Source organism: Artibeus jamaicensis, unplaced genomic scaffold (assembly GCF_021234435.1).
Source record: "Artibeus jamaicensis isolate MK-2021 breed Jamaican fruit bat unplaced genomic scaffold, CSHL_Jam_final contig_540, whole genome shotgun sequence".
Classification (NCBI taxonomy): domain Eukaryota; kingdom Metazoa; phylum Chordata; class Mammalia; order Chiroptera; family Phyllostomidae; genus Artibeus; species Artibeus jamaicensis.
In genome coordinates this window covers 4,045,671-4,058,205 of record NW_026521879.1, presented here as the reverse complement: position 1 = coordinate 4,058,205, position 12,535 = coordinate 4,045,671, and the positions used below count along the sequence as shown (strand labels likewise).

At 39.5% G+C, this 12,535-nt stretch overlaps 1 protein-coding gene across 2 annotated transcripts in view; it reads right to left on the bottom strand.

Moving 5' to 3' along the window:
- ASB15 (ankyrin repeat and SOCS box containing 15) overlaps positions 1–4,065 on the bottom strand; it is a 47,329-nt gene extending 43,264 nt beyond the window's left edge. For both annotated transcript variants that reach the window (XM_037149859.2, XM_053669953.1), the window contains exon 1: positions 3,938–4,065. The gene's annotated coding sequence lies outside the window, so the exon portion shown is untranslated. The remainder of the gene's footprint in view (positions 1–3,937) is intronic.
- Positions 4,066–12,535: the final 8,470 nt, after the last annotated feature.

Below are 12,535 nucleotides of genomic sequence, written 5' to 3'. Positions count from 1 at the left end.
TTAGCTACAATAACAAAATTAATTATCTCTAGACCTTAATAAAAAGTATTGTATATGTATATATGTGCATGCATTTGTATATGTACATGCATATATTCATCTACATGTATAATATCCCTTCTACGTAAATATTTGTTCTGTAGCATGGTATATTTGACATGGCAGAAGGTCCTGACTGGTGTTCCAAGTCAAATCTTTTTGTTTAAAACTCACTCAAAAAAATGATGAGCCTTTGTATTTCTTCATATTTATTTTGAATTCATGTCCAGGCCATGCATTTCTTTCTGCTGGAGACAGCTGTCTGTGGTACTTGATTCTTCACTCAAATCCTCCCCACCTCGATCAGCTGCCTCATTAGCTGTGACTGATGTGTAGCAAGTGGTCAACAAACATACCAGTTAATATTCTGTAACTGAACTCCCCTGGAATGGGGAGATAGAATTTTAAACATTTTGGGGCAGTTTTAGCTCTATTCCTCATCCTTGAACACTCTGACACACTTATTACCTCCCTCTCCTTCCTTTTCTCTAGAATCACCAGACTTCAGAGTTAAAGTCCATTAGGTGGCCTCACCAGTTAATTCCACTTAACACATTGCGATGAGTATTTTTCCAATCTCAGCCCAAACACCACAAAGTGACAAGAAGCTTGCTCTATCTCCATACTTCCCTTTCACTTGGGCCAACTTTGACAGTTAGGAGAAACATTTAAGTTGAATCCATCTCCTCAAATCACTTTTCTATGATCCTTGTTTTATTCCTCAGAGCTACCCTGAGAAAATCGTTCCTCTGCCACATGAATGCCCTTTAAATGCCTCCCAAGAAGATTGTGAGGTCTCCACTGAGCCTCCTCCTCCCAAGGAGGGACATCTGCTCTTCCTAGGACATGGGTTCCCTCTCTCCACCATCTCGATTGCTTTCCTGTGAACACACTCATTCAACACCCATCTCTTTCTCAGAGAGGCTCTGGACCATGGGCTCTGCGGGCAGCTGCGGTCAAATAATCATACTATTAAGCAGATGTAACCATCTTCCTTTCGCCAGGCACTATCAATCTATAAGAGGGGACTAAAAAATGAAATTTATTTGTGGAAAAAGTGTGTATATTTTTCTTAGGTGTTTAAACTTCAGTTATCTTCCAAGTACTCTCCATTTGAGGCAACACACATACTGAGACATTTCCTCCACCGTTCAAAACAGTTTTTTAACTTGTCAATTTTGATGACTTTTTGCTTCTGCAGTTTTTTTGTTTCACATCTTCCACATTGGCCAAACATTCCCCTTTGAGGACATTTTTCATCCGGGGAAACAAAAAAAAAAGTTTGATTGGGGCAAAATCAAATGAATAGGGAGTGTGGAGCTTGGGGTCATGCTGTTTTGGGTCAAAAACTGCTGAACACAGCATGGTTGAGCAAGTGCACTCATAAGTCACCCATCTTGAAATGGGCAAACTGCTGAAAGAGTTTTCCAGAAAACATCACTGAAATCAAACACAGCTTCTCACAACAATACCAGCTGGTTCACAATACCAGCTGGTACACATGGGTTCCTAGAACACTCAGCTAGTGGGGGAATCCTGCACTACAAGGGGCCTGCCCTGCAGAAGATAATTCCATTGGGGGGGTACCCCCTCATATTAATGTAGCCCAAGCTCAGATGAGTTTGGAGGCTCTCAAGTTACACACTTGATTCATTCCCTGTTGCCCCAAATTCTACAAGTCATATTTTCCCCACATTATAGCTGTGCAATTCTGTGTAGAACTCTCTTTAACTCTATTCCATTTTATTTGTTTATCTATTTGTAGATTTGACTTTTATTGCAGTCTTCTAAGATCTGATATGTTTTGTAACCCTCCAAGTATTGTTCTATCTGCAAATATATTTGCATGTTTCCCCTGTGTCTACCTGGTTCATTAATAATAATTATAAATGTTGTGCCCTGACCAGTGTGGCTCACTTGGTTGGGTGTCATCCCACAAAGTGAATGGTTGCCGGTCCAATTCCCAGTCAGGGCACATGCTGGGGTTGCCAGCCTGCCTGGTTGGGGCATGTGTGAGAGGCAACCAATCAATTCACAACCAATCGATGTTTCTCTCACATATTGATATTTCTCTTCTTTTCTTCTTTCTCTCTTCCCCTTTCTCTAAAAATAAATAAATAAAATCTTTAAAAAATAATGACAAATGTAGAACAGAAATTGGCAAAGGACAGAGGCTTTCAGGTTAATATTGATCTAGTATTTAGCACCCTTCAAGAAAATGTTTATCCAGCTTCAAATCCACCCCCAAAAAACATGAGCATACAGTATTGTCTCCTTTTCAATAACAAGACCTTGTCCAACAGATACTGTCAAATACCTTGTTGAAATACAGATGCAGAGTATCTATATTCCCTTTCTCTACTAAATCAAAAATACAAAGAAGAGTTGACTCAGCAGTCCTCAGTGACTTTCACTTTTTAGTGAAATCCTAAGGATTTTCAGAATGTCCTACCTGCTCATGCAAAAGTAGGTATTCCATACCTGCTGTGTCCCAGTCACTGTATTAGACACAAGACAGAGGGATCCGTGCCTTCAGGGAGTTTGCTGCCTTTAAGTAACACATTCTAGACTTTTCCCAGAAACAACCTTAATCTCCCCCTTCCCTTTCCTTCCAAGTTTTTGCAGAATCAAGCACACAGCAGGGCCTTAATAATTATTATAAAAAATATCTATGGAGAGCTTACCTGTGATATGCATTATGATAAATACATTAGATTATGTTATTTACTTTCTACAACACCACTTCCCCCCAATTTACAGATGAGAAAACTGAGCTGGCACAGAGAGGTTAGGTAATTTGTGTAAACCCAGTCCTTCGACATCAGCACCACGAAGGTTTACTGCTGCACTGCACCCTAGTGATTAAGCCACTCTCATGGAATTCATGAAAAGAGGGTCACGTTTTATAATTTTAATGTTCATAAGCCTCAGAAAAGTTTTCTAAAAGGGCTGAGCAAACAACCAAAAACCTACCAAACAACCCCAGCAGGAATATAAATATTTTAGGTAAGTTTTCATTTGAAGTATTCTCATAAAAACAACAGAAGTTTAAAATTATATTTTATGACAATAATATTCCCAGCACAAAGCAGTGTTAGAACTTCCCACCCACATCACTGCAGAAATCATCTATTTTGTAGAAATCATTTTACTTTAGATATGCAGTCTTTCGTAGAAGTTATATGTTTATTTAAGAACCAGATGGGTGATGGTATCAGATACATTCTAAGGACTTTCCAGCCTTGAGATTTTAGTATTTAATTTGCAAAAGCAAATTTCCACTTCCATTGAGTTCCTTTTCTTCTACTGACTTAAGAGAATTTAAAGGAATTTTTTGTCTGAATCTAAAGCAGCCATCTTTTGCTATGTGATGAAAAACCTTTGATAGAGATTTATTTTAATTATTGACAAAAATCATTAACTCTTTTTTTCAGAAACCAGAGCTAGATAAGACCCTTCTGGGATTCCATACTGTGTATACTGACACTTCCTATAAGCCTGTTTATTCTCGATCTGTTTTTTTCTTGATACTATTTTTTATTACGTCCACAATTATGTAATTGAATTAATATTCTATAAACAAAAACAGAGTAACAAAAAAAACTCTCCGGCTTTATTTTGTAATTTAAAAGGCCCTAGACTGGCAAACCCGCAGATGGTCAATTGGAAAGACAGAAATGCGAAACTACCATAATACATATTTCCAACAAAAAAAACCCTCTGGCTTCATATTGTAATTTAAAAGGCTCTAGGCTGGCAAACCCACAGATGGTCAATTGGAAAGACAGTAATGAGAAGCTACCACAATACCTATTTCCATCTGTTTAAAATATTCTTAATACTAAACTACTTGATAAGCTAGTTGGTGAGGTGCAGATCAAATATTTCATAATCTCACCTTTTGGAATGATCGTCCTGCCATTCGTATTCAGGGCCTTGCCTTCCTGAAGCAGAGGAAGTGCCTGGGAGCCAATGTGTTCCCCTGTGTATCTAAAATTAAGTTCCCAGTTGGTGGTTAAATTAAGATCTGACCTTGTACAACTGAAACATAAGTGGTCCCTGGCACACAGTAAAGTATTACCCATGACTTCTCCAGACTCTCATCAAAAGAAACACAAACCCACAGAGGTATAATAAGATTAGCTGTGTCCTGATTGGTTCAAAGAGCTCTCATGAAAACAAATGACCTGCCAACCCAGCTGCAATGAGGGTTCCTGCTGAAGGAAGAAAGCAAGACCATGTAAATGGAATTGAACCATATTTTTAAATTAGTTGTTCAAGAGACATTAAATCTATGAGTTTGTGTACCCGCAGATCCAAATCCACTCTTCAACAATTTTAGAACACACTATTTCTCATTCTTCATCTTTTAGACTCATGTTGAATCTCACTAAGTACAATCTTACTGTCATACAAATTTCCTGTCTTCCCTTTGATTTGCTGCTGATCTGATAGACAGGTGAGACAATCTGACTGAGAATCTTTAGGGCACCTTATAGAACATGCATAGCCTAAAACCAGTGAGTAGCAGATGTGAAGCAGCATAAAATCAGGATTTAAATTGGGAAAAATTGTTTGTTTTCTATTTAAAAAAACAGTAAAGCTCAGTATCTTAACTAATTTTCTAGTGAAAATAATGTTTTAAATACGTTTAGACATAGTCATCCTTGCATTAACTCAGGCTGCTGTCGGCATTTGCAAAGCTGTCTGGCTTCTCTCCCCACTATTCCACTGAAACAACTCTCGGGTCTCAGTGACCTCCCACTGTCTCAGGTGGATCGACACTTTTCATGTGTTATTTTTACGCCCTGTCTTGGATTCACCAACGTTGATTCCTTTCTTTTTCCTGAAGCTTTCTACTCCCTAGGCTTAGAAGAGAACTGTATACTTTGTTTTTGGCTTAAGTTATTTATTTTATTTTTCTTTCTTGATCTTTGGATACCAGATATAAGTTAAATCATATGTTTTTATCTTTATTGTATTTTTTCACACTACATTTTAGTCCCCTTACACCTCCCTCTCCCCAGGTCTTACCACAATGTTGTTCTTATCTCTCTGACCCACTCTTTTTACTTGGTGTTAATAAATAAATGTATGGATTGTGGTAAATTTACCAGTTTTGTTTCAAAAATTGGGAAGCCTTAATTAGAAGACCTAACTATTCTTTGTGATAAAAGAGGCTGTATTGCAGTCCTTGGAGGACTCAAATATTTTGTATTTATGCCACTATCGAGTCAAGGTTGAAGGTTAGAAGATTGTGCACATTTTATAATTATTAATCTAATTTGAGATTTTTCAGTAAGAAAGGCTTACAAAAGCCACCAGCATTGTGAAATACTTTAATTTTTACATAATACTTCTGAAAACTTACAATATTAAATATTCATGTGAAGGTTTTGAGTATAATGCAATTTCTGGGAAAATCTACACCCAACCTTTTGAGATGTGGTTTGGGACATTTCAGGGACATTTCTGCTCTTAAACCAACCAATTTATGCCTCTTTTACTCACTTATAGAATAATCATTTTACATATACTTATATCATAAAATATTTAAATAGTAAGACAAAACAAAAGCCATGCGGTAAAAAAATGAAAGTGTGTACTGCTAACACAGACAACGAGCAAGCCTCGTCACACCGCTTCCTGTCTCTGTCACCGGAAACTGGTTGTTCAAGTTCTCTGAGAGTGATAGCCACAATAATAGTAATAACCATAATGATGAAAGCAACAGTAAGACAATGACCATGGCACCCTCCATTTTATGAAGTCTACTCCTCAAGTAGTCTAATCATCTATACATACAATAAAGCATGCTTCAAGTAATTCAAATGTTTAAAAGAATATCTGTTCATAATGCTAATAATCACTTCCACATTCACCTGTTTTGGAAGTTCCTTTTCCTGCTGGTTTTCTCAAAATGAAAACAAAGTTCAGTATATCAGATTTTTGAGCACTGTGCCTCTGGTTTGCTTGGTGCTGTCTGGTGAGGGTGAGTCTCAGAGAGGCGTGTGACCGAGCAGTGAAGGACCACGGAATATGGCTGTTGTCCTGAGGAAGGTGCATATAATCCACCTGACGCTGACATCCAAATACGTGTCACTTCTATCTCTATATGGCAAGAAACGCATGTCCTATTTCAAGGTGATAATCATAGCAACGGATATGAGGAACGTTGGGTTGAAATGACTGGAGTGCAGTGTTAGAGGCGCGATCCCTGGAACCACTCATTTTGATTTGGGGAACAAACCACTTGGGGTAGCATTGCACCTGAACTTCCAGGGAGCAGTGAGGCACCCTGGCCTGCATGTTTTAAGGCACCTGCTGCTACTGCACATGTCACTTGCCCACAGGTACTCTGTGTTCCTGAAAACATGTGGGGCTTGCAGGCCTTTGGCTGTAAGTACAAATACAGCTCTTGATATGAGCTACAGCTCCTACAACCCCACCACAAAATGGTTCATCACATTCCTCTGTGATCCAGCCCATTCTTTATTAAAGCCTTATCTTCGCCTTCTGGGCACGGTGGGGTAGTTTTGACACCTTGGAGAATCCTACTTTGTTCTGTCCGATGATTTGTTGTATAAGCAATACCTATGTCCATCTCACTTGGCTTCATCTTTAATATAGCTCAGATTTTCTCCTCCTTCCTCCCTTTCTGCACTTGTTCATTATTTTGGCGTTCGGGATTGTGATAAAAAATCTCATGTTTTATTTCAGTTGCCCATAAAACAGAGTAGAAAAATGTGAGTAAAGAGAAGGAATCCTTTATTTCTAGTATGCCTCCCAGAACTTCGATAATTGTTTACTTTAGCTGTGCTTTTCAGGTTTCTTTTTCTCCCCAGAACGAAAGCTACACAACTGAAACTGAGTCACGTGTATCAGCGCTGCACTCCGTCGGGATCACGGACGCCCGCAGGCCCCTGGAAGAACCCGCATTGTTGACATCACTCCGGCCCTTTGTTTCTGCGCAGCACAGAGGCCGGGTGACTGGCGGGTGGTTTGCAGAGTAAAGTAGCGCCCGGGATAGCACGCTAAACCGGCGATGAGCAAGGCGGTGGGGGGATTCTGTGCTGGCAGTGACCTAACCCACCACTTCACCACCAGTGTCTGGGAGTGTGCTTGCCAGGTAGAAAGCGCACATCGAATACGTGCTGAGTATTTCGCTAAACACTGCTTCACATTGGTTAGCAGTTGTTTCCCATTTAATCTAACTAGAGGTGAACTCGGTTAAAGCTGAGTCACGGGGAATTTTAAGAAAGGTTAACCTTTCTTTTTTCTTTTTTGGGACAAAGCATTTAATTTTCAGTGCTGTCAGAGATATTTCAAGTACCTCTCAGAAAAAGGACCCTGGATTAAAAGAAGCAAGCCGAGAATCTGTACTCTAGTCTTAGATCTTTCTGTATCTTTGTGAATTAAAGCAAATCGTTTACACATGTGCCTCAGCTGCTCCTGTGAAATAATGTGCTCTCTTTATTTCCCACTGCTATGAGAATAAGAGAAGCATAATTATGAAAATTCCTTGAAAAAATAATCCCTCTACAGACACAGGACTTAATAATGATATCATACTTCTGGGACATAAAGTGGATACTAAATTAACTCTCCGATTTGGGTGTCCTTTCTCTGCAGGCAGACATGTTCGCATACACAGAATGTGATGCTAGAGCTTTTCAAGGAGTACGGGCCAAGTTGGGTGGGACATGCAGTTCCCGTCCTCAAGAAGTTTACCGTTGGGTACAGAACAAATAGGTAGAAAAGAGGCCAGAAACTGGAAGGACAGATAAAGACACAAGTAGGCTGTGGAGAAAGTCACGGATCACACACACTCACACTCACCTGTACATGAGTTTGAAAAAGAAAATGGTTTTACGTTCATGGATCAAAGTACTTTGAAAATCTTTTTCTTCTAGTTTGTTATATATCCCAAATTGATAATGTGAAGGCAAGGCGGCGTTAACTATTTTTAATATCTTGTGTAATACAAATTAAACATAATCATAATCATGACTGCATGATAGAACTAGCAAGCAAAGTAAAATTGGAATTATTTAAAATTCAGTATTTTTTTCTAAAAAGAATTGATCTTTTTATGTACACCCACTATTTAATTTTTAGAATTTTCTAATGCATGACGTTCCACCAACTAATATTCAATTTTGAAATAGCATTTTAATATGAAATGTTATAGAAAAAATTCTATAATTTGATGAAGAAAACTTACTACACTAAAACTGAAAATTTTCAGTGCAAATGCAACTTTTTTAACATTAAAAGATCCTGCTCCTGCCTGCATTCAGATGATTATTTTTAACATTTCCAATTTGACCCACCATTTTGTGTATGTTAAAATAATTTCACTATAAAAAGTAAGCTTAGTCATTTTTTCAGTAAGCTAGAAAAATGTGATTTCTTCTAGTGTCTCTTCCTGCTGGACTCAGATTTGCCTCTGACAAATAGTGCCAGAATTAGGACAAATATTCTGGATTTTGCAGAATGGTATTTCTACTAAATATTTGGCTTAGTTGTTTATTTGGATCTATTATTTAATTACCATACAAATAAGGCAAATTTTCACATTTCCTTTGTGTTTGCTGTAATATCAAAAGTATTAATAACACATTGAGTTTTGAGGTTTTGTTAAAGTGTTGGGTTTTTTTTTAATACTTTATTTATTTTTAGAGAGGGAAAGGGAGGGAGAAAGAGAGGGAGAGAAACATCAATGTGTGGTTGCCTCTTGCTCACTGCCTGCTGGGGACCTGGCCCACAACCCAGGCATGTGTCCTGACTGGGAATCTAACCCGCGACCTTTTCATTCACAGGCCGGTGCTTAATCCATTGAGTGACACCGGCCAGAGCTCCGTAAGGTGTTTTTATGCACCTTGGTATGTCTGGGTAATTATCCAATCCCGAAGCTCCAGACCATTCAGTCTCGGTGTAACTGAAAGCTTTCCAGGGGGCTCTGGGTGGGATATGATAGTCAACCCAATCACTGGCTATAGAGCATCTTACAAAGTCAAGAATGTAGGACCCGCAGAAGTAGATGAACATGGGACTCTTTCCAATGCAATGCTTGACAAATACAGTATTTATGGAACATGTACCATGTCAGGTACTGCTCTAGGCACCAACAACCTGAAGAGATTTACATTTAAACTAGTGAAATAAATGCAAATAACAACAAACTAGAGGAAACTCTATGAGGAAAGTAAGCATCACAGTAGCTAGTAACAGCTGTGTCAGGCACATACGAATCTCCAGCAGTGATGCGTCAGTCTGGGGACTCCATCCTACTGCTTTCTAAACAGGACTTAGGGAATAGGGAGATGTTCCATTCCTACTCTAATCAATTTGTTTCTGTATTCACTTAACAAGGCTAAACCATCTATTTTTCAGAATGTTTAACCTATAAAAGTGAATATCTAAGAAGAGGAATTGGTGCACAATTCAAATGCAATAGTATTTGAGGGTTTTGTTCAGATAGTTAAATCCCACAACCAAAAAAAGCAGTCAGGGACGTGCTAACACGTTCGTACACCCATCTATTTCTTTCACGAGTACCAGACTACTTCAGTGGTCACAGCTTCATAGAATGATGAGGTATTTAGGAAGGCAAGTCCTCCCTCATAATTTTTTAATATTTTTATTTCACACATTATCTCTTTCAGATGACTTTTAGACTCAGCTGGTCAAAATGGAGTTGTGACTGGGAGTGCACTAAGGCTAGATTCCTTCGGGAAGAGTTGGCATATCTAAAATATTTAGTCTCCCACCCAGGGATATGACATTGTCTCCATGTATTCAAAACTTTCCTTTTGAACTTAAAGTATTGTCATTTTTATTTGTCTCGAGGATTTATTTCTTCCTCAATATTTTGTAATGTGTGTGTGTGTGTGTCTGTGTGTGTGTACGAAGAGCATTATACTTCCTCAGTATAGTTCAGTTGGTTCTTTCTGGCACATTCAAAGTTAACTCTCTTTGCTTATTTGAGTCAGCTGCCCTTTCAGCACTCTTACTGGTACTAGATTTTAGGTTTGGGGGCTTTTAGGGTTTTTTTTTTTTTGCATTCCTTACCTTCTCTGCACTCTGCTAGCATGCTGAGTGGTTGGAAACCATATAAGAAATATTATGCTAGTTTATTAGGGAGGAAACAGAGATTCTACTATGAAACATCTTGGACAAATAATCACTATGTAAACACTAACACTAGGAATAATTTCTAGAGAGAAGTGGTTCTCAAGCTTGGCTCTCATTGGAAGCACCTGGAGAGTGGAGCCAAACGCTGATGCCGACCCCTCCCCAGATACTCCAGTTCTGGGGCATCAGGACATCGAAAGCTCTGCAGCTGATTTTGATGTGTTGCCAAGCTTAGAAACCACGTCTATGTATAGAATGATCTAAAGTAAAATGTTGCTATTATACAAATATCTGGTTTTTTAATTCCCAATCATTAACTTTGCCCTTTGATGTTTTTTAAACCTTCATTTTAAAGAAAAAATATTTTTAAACATATATTCCTTCTTAGTGTCCAAAACCAGTCCTTCATTTATTCAACAAGTGTTTTCTAAACAGTGTTATGTGCTAAATGTACTTACTGGTCTGGCTACTCAGGATGCAGCAATGAATACAACATGTTACCGCCTAACCTGCAGGAAGTTTTCTCTGTTTGACAGTAAAGTTTGTAGGATTTGTCTAGGGTTGGACATTGTTTGGGAGGGAGGAGCCAGGATGGAGCCCGGGCACACCGAATGGTGGAGTTGCCATTAACTCCATCCAAAAGGTTCCAGAAGAGCAATTCGAGAGGGGGACTAGGAGCTCACCTTGGATCCTGTAAAGCTGGGGTGTCCAGCCCATGGCCCATGCATGCGGCCCATGATGGCTGTGAATGCAGCCCGACACAAAATTGTAAATTTACTTAAAACTTTTTTTTTTGCTCATCAGTTTTTATTAGTGTTTGTGTATTTAATGTGTGGCTCGAGACAACTCTTCTTTTTCCACTGTGGCCCAGAGATGCCAAAAGGTAAAACCTGGCATACCCATTAAACTCCAAGAGAAAAGGTTAAGTAGGCAGATGAATGTGAGTCCCCCAAGTTTAGGCAGGAAGTTTGACCTGAGAAATAAATTAGTGGTAGTTAAAGCCATAAGGCCAGATTGTGACACCATAGTGAAAAAGTAGGGAAAGTTCTGGGCAAACAGAGTAGGAAAACTGAGACAAGAACATTAAACAAAGCCAAACTGTTTAGACAACTTACAGCCAGCTAGTGAATCACAAGAACTTATCTTCTCTAAACAAGGACACTTGAGAGCAAGTGGTTTATACCTCTCCTCCCTAACCAGAGAATCACCCTGGGGGGGATGGAGAACAGAGACCGAATTAATGCTATTTATGCCAGCTAAACTCAGGACAGACGAAGTCAGAGAAACAAATAACAAACTCCCCTTTAGAGGTAGACAGACCCAAGATAAAAGTAAAACAATAAAGCAGGCCACAGAATAATCAAAAACTCCCTTAAATGCTCATTCTGATGCATCAACATATTAAAAATGCACCTAGAAAGCTGATGAATATTCTGCCAAACACCTTCCCTAACATTCTCACCTGCAAAACACACACACACACACACACACACACACACACACACAAACCCTCAAAATAAACACACTCCAGTGCAGACTCACTCTAGAGCAAGCTCATGCCCCTTGTTTGGCATGAACTTGTATTCCTTCCTAAACTCTCAGGGTCCCAAGGAGACTTGCAGCCAGGGGAGCAGTGGGCAGCGGCAGCTTCACCCAGGCTGACCCCCGATCCTGTTTCTAAGGCCCCTTTTTTCTCTGACTTCCCAGGGAGCTAAAAGCAGCCCCGCCTCAGCTCCCTGCTGTCACTGTGACCTTCACTTGGCAGTGAGCTGATAGCTGCCTAGCCTTGCCTCACCTTTTTCCTGTAAATATCCCTGGTCAGTCAAAGCAGAGCACAGCCTAGGCTTTCTCCTGTTGCTTCTTCTACTAAAAGTCCTTCCTTTGTTGCACAGTGCCAGCTCTAACAAATGTACTCTCAAAATTACCTGGACTTGAATTGTGAAATCTTTCCTACATGAAGTCAAGAACCCACACACTACAGGCCAGCCTGAGGCAGATGGCTCAAGAAGGCTGTAGAGATACAAAAAATGACCTTCAGGGGGTGAGCCCTAGGCAGGGTTAACAAAAGCAAAGAAATAAGGGGAAGAAAACTATCTGTACCAGAAAGGAGTGATCAACTGTATCGGATTCTGCTGCTTGCTCAAGTAAGATGAGGGCTAAAAACTAACCATTGGATTTAGCAACATTTAGGTTTGTTTTCTATTCCACAATCATCTTGCTAACTGACAGGCTTCCTTTCAGTAGTTGCCCATCTTTTTCCCCTCTGCCTTGCTTCTCAATATGAGGAAGAGAGAGATATAATGTTCCTGGGTTTAGTTCAGGGGTGCCCAACCTCCAGACCACATCTGGTACCAGTCAG